Raw genomic sequence first — 12,873 nt, forward strand, 5'->3', positions numbered from 1 at the left:
GCTGAGACTGAGGTGCCATTGTGTTAGGCACTGTACAAATACACAGTAAGATACAGTCCTTGCCCTGAAGAGCTTACATTCTAGATAGACAAGAAGGAAGGATGATTATTTTACAGATGGGGAAATGAGGCATAGACAGATTAAGCAATTTGCCATCTATTAAATCTGTGAGAGGCAGGAATTGAATTCCCTTAGATTATAAGCAATTTGGAGCAGAGATTGTCCTTTCTAGTAGAGGTGTGTACCGTGCCTACCACAATAAGGTCCTGAGCCTAGAACAGTGCCTCTGGGTGAAAAGGTCTGTGGACTAGAGCCTGGGTCTGCCAAAAAACTGGCCTGGCTGCTATTTTCACAATGCCACTAGGAAGCCATGCAGAGCTCTAGCCAGGGAGCAATGTGGAGAGCAGGTTTGGCAGGAAATACCATCCAAGAGGGACAGTATCCTGCAGCCCTCTGAGTGATCAAGCACCCTATTTAACCCTAGGGGTTGGCCCAAGAAGTTGTCTGGGGAATCACACCGACTTTGACCTGTTGTGACTCCAGACTTTGCCTCGTCTCTTGATCTCCAATCCCAGCCTGACTCTGACCCTGACTCTTGCCTCCTGACTCTGGCCTGATACTACCTTTGATCTCCGGCCTCTGACTCCAGCCTGACTTTAGGGTTGCCATCCCTCCAGGATTGTCTTGGAGTCTCCAGGAATTAAAGATTATGACATGTGATGGAACCTCCAGGAATACACAAAATTGGCAACTGTGATGCACGACCAGAAAGGGTTAAGCATCCTGCAAGATAAATGACTCAAAGTCAACCATTAGATACATGTTAGAAAGTATGTGAATGGTAATTAGCACCATTCCATGCTAGAGAGGCTAAAACTTTGAAAAGGAAACCTGTATTTTTAGAGAATTGGAAATGATACTAATTGTATGTGTGTACTTATATCTTGTAGAATGTTAGCCGCATAAACAGACAGTTCCTGTCTGTCACTATAGCTATTGATTCAGAGATCAAAAGGACATATTAACATTTAGACGAACTGTAAACATAGTAAGATCACTGTATTCATCTCTCTTTGAAATGTATAGCAAATCATCTGTGAATGGTGGAAAAACAGGCAATTGCTTTATGTTAATCTGTGTAGATAATTACCTGCAATGCTTAGGAAGTAGATCTACTTTAAAAGTCCACATAATTGCCTATTGTTCACCGAAGGACTCCGAGCTGTCACAAGAAGGCCTGAAACTGTATAAAGATGCTTGGGTCCTAATCCTTTTAATCTCAGATCTGCTTGATGCTTCATGCAGGGGAAGCTTAAGCCCAAGATTGAGATCTCCAGTCTTGACTGGATCTCCCTGAATATAAATATTGGACTATAACCTATGAACTAATTCTGAAAGAACTCTTTGCAACTATAAAACTCACCATCTCTGCTATGAATCTCAAGAACTCTACTCATGTCTGTATGTAAACTGAACCTTTAACCAATACTCTCTCTCTTTTGTTTTTTAATAAATTTTAGTTTAGTTAATAAGAATTGTCTGTAAGCGTTTATTTGGGTAAGATCTGAAATATTTATTAACCTGGGAGGTAATGTGTCCGATCCTTTGGGATTGGTAGAACTTTTTTATATGATGAATAAGATTTTCAGTAATCCTCATCATATTTTACTTGTGTGTCTGGGTGGAGGCCCGAGGCTGGGTTGCTTTAAGGGAACTGTGTTGTTGGCTTCTGGGTAGCCAGTGAGATATTATAGAAGCTGTTTTGTGTTGACTTGGTAAATCTAAGTATTGGAATATCCACCAGCTTTGGGGATTGTCTGCCCCATTCTTTGCAGTTCACCCTAATTGAGTGACCTCAATTGGCTCCCCTGGGACTCCGGTCACAGCAACCTTACCTGACTCTGATCCTGATTTCTTGCTCCTGCTTCCAGCTAGAAAACTGATCACCAATCCCATCTTGGCCTGGTTGGAGGCTACATTTGAGGGCGGAGCAGGAAAAACAGAGGGCATTGGTTCAGGAACCCCCTGAACTTCTGGCAGTTCCCATCAAAACATTTGATTAGTGGTACTGCAGGACCTTATTCAGAATCCAATGGCCCAACCTGAGCCTAAAGCCTGATACTAGCAGGGAGATAATGCACCAGGCTCAGGTTTGGCCATTGACCTCTGAACTGAGCCCCGCAGTACCACTATCCGAACGTTTTGATGGGAACTGCCAGAAATTCAGGGGGTTTCTGAACCAATGCCATCTCCTTTTCCACCCTCGAATATAACCCACCAATCAGGCCAAGGTGGGATTGGTGATCAGTTTGAGAGCTGGAGAAACTCTGGATTGGGCCTCCCCCCTGATGGAGCAGGATTGCCTGGTGCTAATGGACTGGAACGCCTTCCTGCTAGCATTTTCCACAGTTTTTGATGATGTGCATCGTGCTCACTTAGCGGAAGTTGCACTACGAAGGCTCCAGCAAGGGCAAGGGCCAGCTGCCTTGTATGCTGCCTGGTTCGCAGCTGACATTGAGTGGAATGAGGCGGCGCAACTGCATCATTTTCGGTGTTGACTTCGGAAGTAAAGGACGAGCTAGCCCATGTTGAGACCTTGACTGGCTTGGATACTTTCATTGACCTCTCCCTCTGCATCGACAACAGGCTGCGTGAGTGAAAGGAGGAGAGGAGGGGCATCCTGCCACCGCTCTGCCCACAGCTTACACTGAAAACCCCAGGGCCCAACCATGAACCGATGCATGTTGATCTGGGCCACAGGTTGATCTAGGGTTTGACCCCTAGATCACAATAACTTATGCTTTTATTGTGGAGCATCAGGGCATGCCCTCACCTCTTGCAAACCTCGTTTCCTGATTCCTTGTGGGTCGAGCAAGCCCAAGACAGATGTGGGGGGCCAGCCTGGGCACCACCAGGGCATTATGCTCTGGAACCACCCCTCAGCCTTCAAGAGAAACCTGATCCAGGACACATAGGTCCTCCCCACACTTCCAAATATGCATAAAGCTATGTGCCATGGATGAGACCAAGCCGATTTCCCTTCCGTGGGCTCTGATTGATTCCAAGGCTACCAATAACATTATAGATGCTAAAGCTGCTAAAGCGCTACAAATCACCCTCTGTTTAAAGCCTACATCAGTTCTCATAGAAAGATGTCCTCAGGGCCAGGGATGCAGGAAACAGTACGTCTGGAGGCCATACACCAGGGTCATCAGGAAGTGCTACAGTTCAATGTGATCCACTTTCCATGAGATCAGTTCTCCAAACTTCCCCCTAATTCTTTGTATCTCCTGGCTGGGGCAGCATGACCCTGGCAGGAAAAGTGGATCAACTTCCTCTCTGAATATTGCTGAAGAATATTGTGCAGCTGGCCCCAACCGTCTGGTCCTGGGCTCCTGCAGCTGATTGGAACCAACAGCACCTGTGAGGGATCTCCAGCTAGCAGGGGTTAGCCAGAAGGAGTCACTCCCAAGCCTGAGTCCCAGTCTCCTGGAAAAGTATTGAGATTATGCAGACGTTTTTGAAAAGAAGAATGCAGGCATGCTACCTCTGCACTGGGACTATGACTGTCCCTAGACCTGAAACCTGGGACAAAGGTTCCTTATGGATAGATCTATGCAATGTCTGAGCCAGAACTGGCAGCCCTTTATGTATATATCCAGGAAAATCTGGCCAAGGACTTCATCCGGCGCTTCATCTCCCCAGCAGGGGATCTGGTCCTTTTTGTTAAGAAAAAGGATGAGATGCTATGCCTTTGCATAGACTGTCAGGCCCTAAATCAGAATTTTCACCAAACTGGACCTCTGGGGTCTTACAACCTAGTGTGCATCAGTGCAGGAGACAAATGGATGGTGGCCTTTCAAATGCGCGAGGTGACACTTCCATCAAGCACCAACCAGCACAAACGAACCCTTACGGTATGTTATTGGGAAATCAGGAGAAACTTTCCAGATCCTATCAATGGTGAATCTCAGTGGAAATCTTTGCAAAACTCAAATGGTTTCCTGGAACTATAACAAGTGGGAAATAAAAAGTAGAAATGACCTGACTTAAGATAACAAGAGATTTCTTATAAAAGATTTGTTGATTTTGTTGAACCACAAAGCTAAAATGAGAAGTGAATTAACCCCAGAAATATGTGCTGAGTGCCTGCACCAACCAGACTGTAGGGATACAAAGTATAAAAATAAGTTTTAACTTGACTTTTCTTAAACACCTCTTCCCCTGGTGAAATCCTAGCTTTTCCTACTTTGCGCAGGACTAGAGCTGGGTGAAATATTTTGCCTGACACTTTTTTTCACTGGAAAAGATAGATTTAGATTGACCAAAAGACTTCGTGAATTTGTGTTGATTTCACTGAATTGTTTGGCCTAAAGAACGCCCCCTCACCAAAAAAAAAAAAAAAAAAAAAATCAGAAAGTTTCATTTTACATTTTCAAAATGAAATGTTTTAATTTTTTGGTTCAAGATGACTTTTTGTTTCAAAAATTCTTTTGTTTTTTTAAATAAAATTAATAAAAATTATTTTAAAATGGTCAAAATAAAAAATCATGTGTCTCAAAATAGATTTTTTTTATTGTTCAATTCACCAAAATTTTTGTTTCTGTTTGAGCTAAAACAATTTCCCTCCCATCCCTGATATTTTTGAGTTGCTAGAGAACTGAAAAACCCATTATTTGGCCAGCTCTATTCCTGTGTCCCAGTCCAGTGCACAAACCACAGACCCATCTTCTTTATATATATGTAGAAAGTCTTCATAGTTGACTATACCTCTCTCCCATCTTATATATGTCTCTTTTCCTCTTGGATTGTGCTAAGAACTGTTCATTAACATAAAAAGATGTGGTCCCTGCACCAAAAAACGCACAACGTCCCACCCCTGTCTCAGTGAGGGGATGTTTGATTGTGATCCTAAGAGGAAAGAGAATGGAGGGGCAGACGTGGCTGCTCTGGGGTTTCCTCTTCCCCACACCCCTTGCACCAAACACAAGTGAGCGGGAAGCGAGGGGTATGTGTGGGGGAGAAGTGATTTCTCCGCATCTCCCTGTTGCTATTGTCTGGGCTGTGGAGCAGAACGGCGAATTGATTATGTGTCTTGCATCCTTCCTTTTATTGTTTGTGAAGCCCTCAGAGCATGCAACAGCCATCCTGCTATGGCTAGTACTCTGCCCTATAAATGATTAGGAAGGAATTTTTCCCTTGGGTCAGGTTTGACACGGTGTCCAATTTTTGGTTTGGGTTTTTTTGGGGGATTTTTTTGGCCTTCCTTGCAGCAATTTGGAGGATTTTAGCTTAATAAGGAGCAAGGGCATGACTTAAGAGTTGCATTTGAGTTTGTAATTTCATTGCAACTTGCAACCGGTATCCAGTGCGGGTGAAAGGCTCAAAAAAGGCCAACTCTCAGAGATAAACATGAGGCCTGGGAGATGGCTGGTAGATCCTATTAGCCTGAAGAAAGCAAGGAAGCCCTTAAGTTTTCACAGACTGAGGTACCCTTCATATGGATGCTAATCTCCCCTCATTGGGAGAGGGTGGGAGGATTGAGAGGTGCTAGGGGTTAGGCTGAAGGGGGCCAAACCTGAATATTGATTGTCTGGTATAGAGGCCATTACATTTTGCACTGGACCCAGGTAAATGTAAAGCCATGGGGCTTTTTTTATTGTTGTTGGTTGGTTTTGGTTGGGGGGAAGAGGAATCCCCCTGCATTAAACTTAAAAAGTTAATAGAGCTGCAGTCTTCTGCTTTAAAATCCCTCCCAATGTCTGTGTTTCATGCTCCTGTATGTCCCGATTAATAGATTCTGGACTGGAGCCTCGAGGCCCTGCTGTAACTTATATATTAAATAACAATAGCACACCAAAAACAAAACTCACATCCAGCATATCTAATGAATAACAATCTTAAGTATAGTCTGTAGAGTAACCTTTTGTAAATGCTGAGAATGGCTGATAACATGTTACCTGCTCTGCTGGACCAGACAGAATGTTTGGTAATTTGGCTGAAGGCAGCTTTCACGACTGTCTATTTTATTTGGCTCAAAGGTGCTGTATAAATAAATAAAATGCATCACACTAAGAAAACAACACAATAAACTTTCAGGAGCAGCAGGGCCAGTGTCCTCCAAAGGATACCAGTACAATAGGTTAGGACGAGCTTGTTCATTTTCCAGTGCAGTAAATTTCTACATCAGTAAGAGAGACTCTTTTCAAATGTACATCTGTCACAGTAAGTCCCAAATCCTACCCTCCCCCTGCAATTCCATTGCACAGGAGAGAGAGGCTCTATTTCAGAAGCGTGTACAGTTTGTGCATGGCTGTGTGCCCTATAGGATGAGGCAGGACTGCTGCTGGTTCCATTGGCCATTCACACCATTTAGAATGAGCACAAACAGTGCCAAGGCAATACTAGTTCTGTAGATGAAGGACTGGACAAAGAGCAGATACACTGCTGTTCCATAGCCTGAGGCAGATTCCTTTCCTTCTGCCTAACAGAGATCCCCAGCACCTAGTCATCTGGGTACTAACAACAGAAGTTTCCCCTAAGGAAAGTCAGTGGGAGTTTTGCCCCTCAATAACATTACAACAGGGCTCTAACAGTATGTCTACACTGCAACGTAAGCACAGACACAAACTTAGGCTTGAGCCGAAACCCCACTTCCATCTACACACAAATCTCTCAGACTCGGGCTCAGACCTATGGGCCTAGGACTCTTTGGGGGTATAGGGGACGAACCCAAGTCAAGCTGGCATGAAGGGTTCGAGCCTGCCACAGGCTAAGCCCAGAGCCCCTGGATCAGAGCAGGTGAGACCAATCCACTAATTAAAGAGGGCTGGGCTACACCTGGGCCTATAGAGGTTGCTAGTGGGAACCTGGAAAGGAAGGACTGAGACAGGTTGTGCCCTGGGGAGGGGAGACCCACACTGAAGTGGAGTTAACTCCTGAGGTGCGTCCCTGGAGCAAGGGGCCAGGGGCTGTTGCTCCAGGAAGAGAGCAGAGCTGGTTGAGACTGGGAAGCTGCCAGGAGTAGAGTGCCAGAGACCCCTGGGAAGGGTGACCCTGAAGCCTGGGGCCAAGAATGGGGTTAAAACTATTTTCTGTTTGTTTGATAACCCTTGTTAAAAGAAATAAACCTCCTAGAAAAGCCTGGGCATGGCAGTGCATACTTTGGAGCTGGGAGAAGTGACAGTCCTGGTGACAGAGCCCTATTGCTGTGTAGTGTAGATGCAACCCGCTTGAATCAGGTCCTGAGAGTCCACAAAAAGTATTCCACAATCCCATGGGCCAATTTCCTTTGTCCTTGCCATCCTAAGACTCTCCAATCAACTCAAGTTTATTTGCTAGATAATCTGCTTTGATTTGTTTGCTATCCCTTATAATCACTTAAAATCTATCTTTTGTAGTTAATAAACTTGTTTTTGTTTTGTTTAAAACCAGAGTGTGGGAGTCATAACTCAGGACAGAAAGCTGTTGTGTATTCATCTCCACATTGAGGGAGGGGGCGAATTTCATGAGCTTACTCTGTACAGTTCCCTGTGCAGCACAAGACAGTATAATTTGAGGTTTACCCTCCAGAGGAGGTGTGTGCCTGAGTAACTGGGAAGTTCCCTAACTGGAGCCTTTCCATGCAGGGCTTGTAGCTGGGTGTGTCTCTACCTGTATGTGGGCTGGGCAGCTTGTCATAGCAGTACAGTGTAAAGGGAGCCCAGGCTGGTGGGTCAGGGGGGTTCAGTGGTACCCCAGTTCCAGGTGGCACCCCAGGGGGAACCCGTCACAGCTACCCTTGAGCCTGGTAAGTTTCTGGCTCCATGCTATTGTTTATTGATACCATAATGGGAGGGATTTCTACTCTATGAACCAATGCAAAAGTTATGAGAGACCTAGGTTAGCAGTGTGTATTTGCTAATAATGGATTGTATCTCAGCACCTTGGCTCCCCCCCTCCACCTCCCCTGCACCATGTGGAGTTCAAAATGGCCTAGGAAATGCTAACAGTAAAGTACACCTTTCAAGAGTATTTTTACTGGGAAGGCACAGATTTTTGCTAGGGCAATTCCTGTTTCTTAAAAATAATAGCATTACACAGCTGTGTCTTTAGGTTTGCTGCTATGTAAACACTCAACTGTCTATGGAGTTGCTTGGAAACAGAGAACTCTGTGTATGTTTGGGGAAATGTTTTCCATTTCCAAATCTAGTCCATTTTAGTTAGAGGTAATTCATGCTGCCCATAGGTGACAAAATCCTATGTCGCCACTATGACTGGGGTTTCAGTTTTTGTCCAGAAATGTGCTGGCTGCGGGGTGAAGGAAGGATGTAGAGTTCTGCGTGTTTGCATGCAGCCATAACAGGGTAAGCCAGGTGGAAGCCAGTGCAGCATCCTGTTGATTCCCTCTTGAATTCTGAACGAATCCTGGGTGCTGATAGTTGCAAACTTTTCCTGAAGCAGGTACTCCACATAGGTAGTCACACTGTGGTGAACGACATATTTTCCAGAGCCACCTTGGTAGCTGACCAGCCCCCTCCACTCATAGATGCGCTGTTCAATTTGGCTGCATGTACTATCAGTTTCCCACCAGCAGGATGAAATAACATCTCCCTTTGCCAACATGGCACCACAAGAACAGTTAAGTCCTCCAGAACATGAAAGGCCTGAAATGATAGAGAAAGCTTTGTAGCAAGACCACCAACCATTCTACCCCAAACGCAAGCAGTTATGTAATTTTTTGTAAAACAAAGTCAGCTTAGAATTTTTAACTTACCATTGTTTCTGCACTACTTTAGCTGGGATTAACCAGGCTGCGTCCAGGGAAATTGTGTGGACTGATGCATCCCTCTCACAATATATTGCAGTTCAGTTGTGAAATGGAACATTTTATGTCCTTGAAATTCCACAAGAATTATTTCTGCGCTCCTCCTCTGAGCTATGTGAGAAAATAACCCTGTTTCTTGTCCTGCAGGCCCCTCGACCCCTACTGGCTGCTATACCTTCCCAGCTTGCCCTCAGTGCAGCACAAGCCTGGCCCAACATACCTTCATGGACCATTCCAAAAGGGAGCATTTCTGTGAGGAACTGATGGTTGAAGTTTTGGAGAGGGCCCATGAGCAGGTTCAGTACCAGAAACAGAGGGACTTATGACTAGAGAAAGGGCTTGCCGAGAGGCAGGAGAAAAGGCTGAGGCTCACCGCACAGCCTGAGGACAGGGTTTCAGCAGGGGAGCTGGCACTTGCTACACTGTTCCTGGAACAGGAAGGGCAGATAAGGGAGGAAGACAGAGATCAGCAGAGAGAACTGTTTGAGCGGCTCATCTCAATCATGGCTGCAAGAGTAACGGCTCCTGCTGCCTTTCTCACACCATGGCATGGTTCCTCTGTGACGTCCCCTCGGTCTAGAAACAGCTTAGAACACTCCATATCTGAGTGGCCCATGCAGTTGGGCCCCAGGAGCAGCTGGCAGGGCAAACTAAACCCCACGCAGCCCTCCGTCCTGACTCCCACTCCTGTGGACACCTGCACCCCCCTCCCTGGTGCCAAGCGTGTGGAAAACAGGGAAAGAACTGGGGGCTAGGGGACATGCAGCAGCAGGGGGGTTCTGTCCTGTTTGCACTTTTCCTGCACTTTTGTTTTGTTTTGAAAATGTTGTTTTGTAGCTGATATTTGGGTGTTGTAATGGCAACCACCCTGCCTGGCAACGGGTGACAGTTGTACTGTTTTAACACATGTTTACAAATAAAGCTTTTTATGTCATCAAGAAAGTTTATTGCTATCACTGCACCTCATCATACAATCAGTATTGAAATAATCAAGCTAAATCCATGATCAGAACAATGAGGAAGTACGTACAGCAATCCACTCTTCAGTCACTTCCTTATATGAATCCATACCGTGAATCATCCTACCCTTTTTGTAAGTCGTCATATCATTCATAACTACATTGCAAGGCAATCAAGCCCCTATCTCTCCTTAGCACTGACACCCCCCAAACCAAACAACCTCAACCCCCACAAGCACATTCACAGAAGTACTAATCCTCCTCTTCCATGGGACCATGCAGGTCCATAATGTGGGAGCACAAAGCAGCCCTAACTTCTGTTGCCCAGGTGCATCCAGCTCCAACTGTGGTAGCTGCACTTTCTGGCTGAGTGTACTGATTCAGTGGCCCCTTACTGTTATAGGTCCATTCAGGAGGAAATGGCTCACCTCTGGCTTCAAAGATTGTGAAGAGCACAGCAAGTCACAGTAATGCAGACAGCACTGATGCTACTAGCATCCAAACATGTCTGTGGGCATCTCCAATAGTGCCTCATGTGTGTGTCTTTACCCTGGAGGGTCAAGGCAAGCTACTCAGAAAGCTCTAAAAATGTAAGCTTTCTTCATGTGAAAGTTCTGGACCCACAGCTGATCATCCCAGGTCTGCATGACAATGTGATCCCACTAGTCTGTGCTTGTGGTCCTGTGCCAGAAGTGCTGGTTTATGTTGGGAGCATCAGCGGCTATAGCGAGTGTAATGAGCAGCATCAGCCACTGTGAGTCTGCCATACCAGAGTATTCTTCCCTCCTCTGCTTTCTTATCCTTCTCCTGCTCCAGCAGAAACACTCTCAGGCGCCTTGCCTGTGTAAGAAAATGCCGTTGAAATGTCCACTGGTGTCTCATGGAAGCTCTGCCCATTTTCTGACACAGGAGTGAAAACGCAAGCAAGAGAACTTCTTGAAACGGGGTCTCCTCCATGTTGGTTGGCAGGCTGTGCTGGCAGGCTGTTCAAACTTCCTGTAATGTGCAGGGTGGGCAGGAAAGCTTTCCCACAGTGCACCACAAGCAAAAGGACAGAGCAGCCACATTTTGGGAGTCTGAGATATAGTTGGTTTGACTCAACTCTTTGTGCTAAGTGTGGACACCCGAGCCCCCACTGGTTCAAGGATTAGAAAATTCTTAACATAGAGTTAAGAATCAATATAGACACTCAAACCTCAGGTTCTCTAACAAAGGTCAGCTGACTTGAGTCCCATTAACCCTAGGCTTACATTGCAGTATAGACATACCCTCAGTGTTATTACACAGCCTCTAAAATTCTCTTTATACAGTAGTATAAATCTCAAAGGGCTAAAAAAATCCTGTACATCTAACTGAAGTACGCAAACTGGAAAACAGTAACCCCATATATCCCTTATATGTCACTTGTATGCCTGATATGTCAGATTCATAGATTCCAAGGCCAGAAGGGACCATTGTGATCATTGTCTGACCTCCTGAATAACATGACTTCCCAAAGTAATTCCTAGAGCATGTCTTGAAGCATATTCAGAACATGCAGGAAAACCATGGAAAGTAGGATTTTGCTTGCCATTTAAAATACTTCATTTTAAGCAAATACAGTATCCACGATAGGTACTCTGCTAAACAAGTTACTTTTCACTGACCTACTTGTGATCCAATTTATCATTAGATACAACTGTTTTCAATGATCTGAAGAAAACAAGTTGGGAACAAAGTGAAGAGTTCTTGACTGGTTGAAACAAATTAGAGTGGTTGTTTTAAATCAGACATGTGGGATTTAGTCTCTTCATACTATGATCTCTGATTAAAACAGACAGTATAATCCAAGGCTGGATTACTGTAATTCAGAGTTTTGTGCTTTAACAGATGAAAATTTCTTTGGACATAATTTTGGGGCAAATGTTGTCATTAGGGGTACTACAGTAGGTTTAAAATTATGTACTGCATTTCTTCAAATCCCACGATATGGTACCATAGGAATTTGAAAAATTCTGTTTGCCATTTTTAATTTGATCTTTCTGATGTGTGAGTCAATGGTGTTGATTTTGGACATTTGCAATCAGTCTAATCCCCCACATTTTAGCGACCTCCATACATACCAATTTGGGATCCAAAGTCCAGGGCTTCTGGTGATACACAGACAAAGGACTCAGATGATAGGTGTAGAAATCCTTTACTTAGAAATAGTAACTGCCCATTGTACTATTTTTAAGGGCAAAATTAAGATATATTTGATTTTTGTTGCTTATCTAATTCAGCTTTTTAGATTGCTTTAATTTTTTTATTTTTTATGGGCTGCAAATTGCTTAGGGACACACTGCATGGAAGGCACTACTCAGGAACAGTTTTTATTGTATCTCTCTCTCTGAAAAGGTTAAGCAGTTTTATTGCAGATGTCTGCCAGAAAAATCACATGTATCACTAATGGAAGAAGCAAGTGATAAAAGCCTCTGAGTTGATAGAGATAGTGAAAAAAGCCGTTTTAGCTCCTGTGACAGCATTCTGAAAAAAAACCCACTGTTTCTTATCAGCAGGTTGAGAAGGAATCAGACTGAGGTACAACAGTTGTATTGTAACTGTTTCTGATTGCATTTTGTCTTCTAATCCATACTGATGAGCTGTTTCCTGGGGAAAAGCAGTCTGGGGAGGCTGCTGCAATCTACGCAGAATCACACCGCTCGGATTCAGAAAGGTAAATATACGAAGATCAGGTCATTACAAGGCAACACATCTAGTTGAACCAATGGGAATTTAAGCTTTATTTTGATATATAACATGCTAAAGTACTGTGAAAAATGAACAAGCAATTTTAAATCCTTTAAATGAGAGATGGCTGCAAACTGGAGCCATTTTTAAAAATCCGCTGAACTATAAGGAGGGATGGGGGATTTGATTAAACAGTGTCAAACTCCTTTGGTTTTGGCTTTACAATACCAAAACCAGCACAATTCCTCATTTTTCCTCTCTGTGACTATAAATAGCAAGTGACCTTGTTAAAAAACACAATAAAACAACACAACCTCTGGATACAAATATATTTCAGGCTCAAGAAACAAAACAAAATGACCTCTTACCAAACTTGATGGTGTACAGTCCTAGTTAGTG

At 44.2% G+C, this 12,873-nt stretch overlaps 1 protein-coding gene across 1 annotated transcript in view; it reads right to left on the bottom strand.

Annotated features, from left to right (window-relative positions):
- AFF3 (ALF transcription elongation factor 3) overlaps positions 1-12,873 on the bottom strand; it is a 452,244-nt gene that overhangs the window by 24,627 nt on the left and 414,744 nt on the right. The window lies entirely within an intron of this gene.

Source organism: Malaclemys terrapin, chromosome 1, assembly GCF_027887155.1.
Source record: "Malaclemys terrapin pileata isolate rMalTer1 chromosome 1, rMalTer1.hap1, whole genome shotgun sequence".
In the NCBI taxonomy this organism is placed as follows: Eukaryota; Metazoa; Chordata; order Testudines; family Emydidae; genus Malaclemys; species Malaclemys terrapin.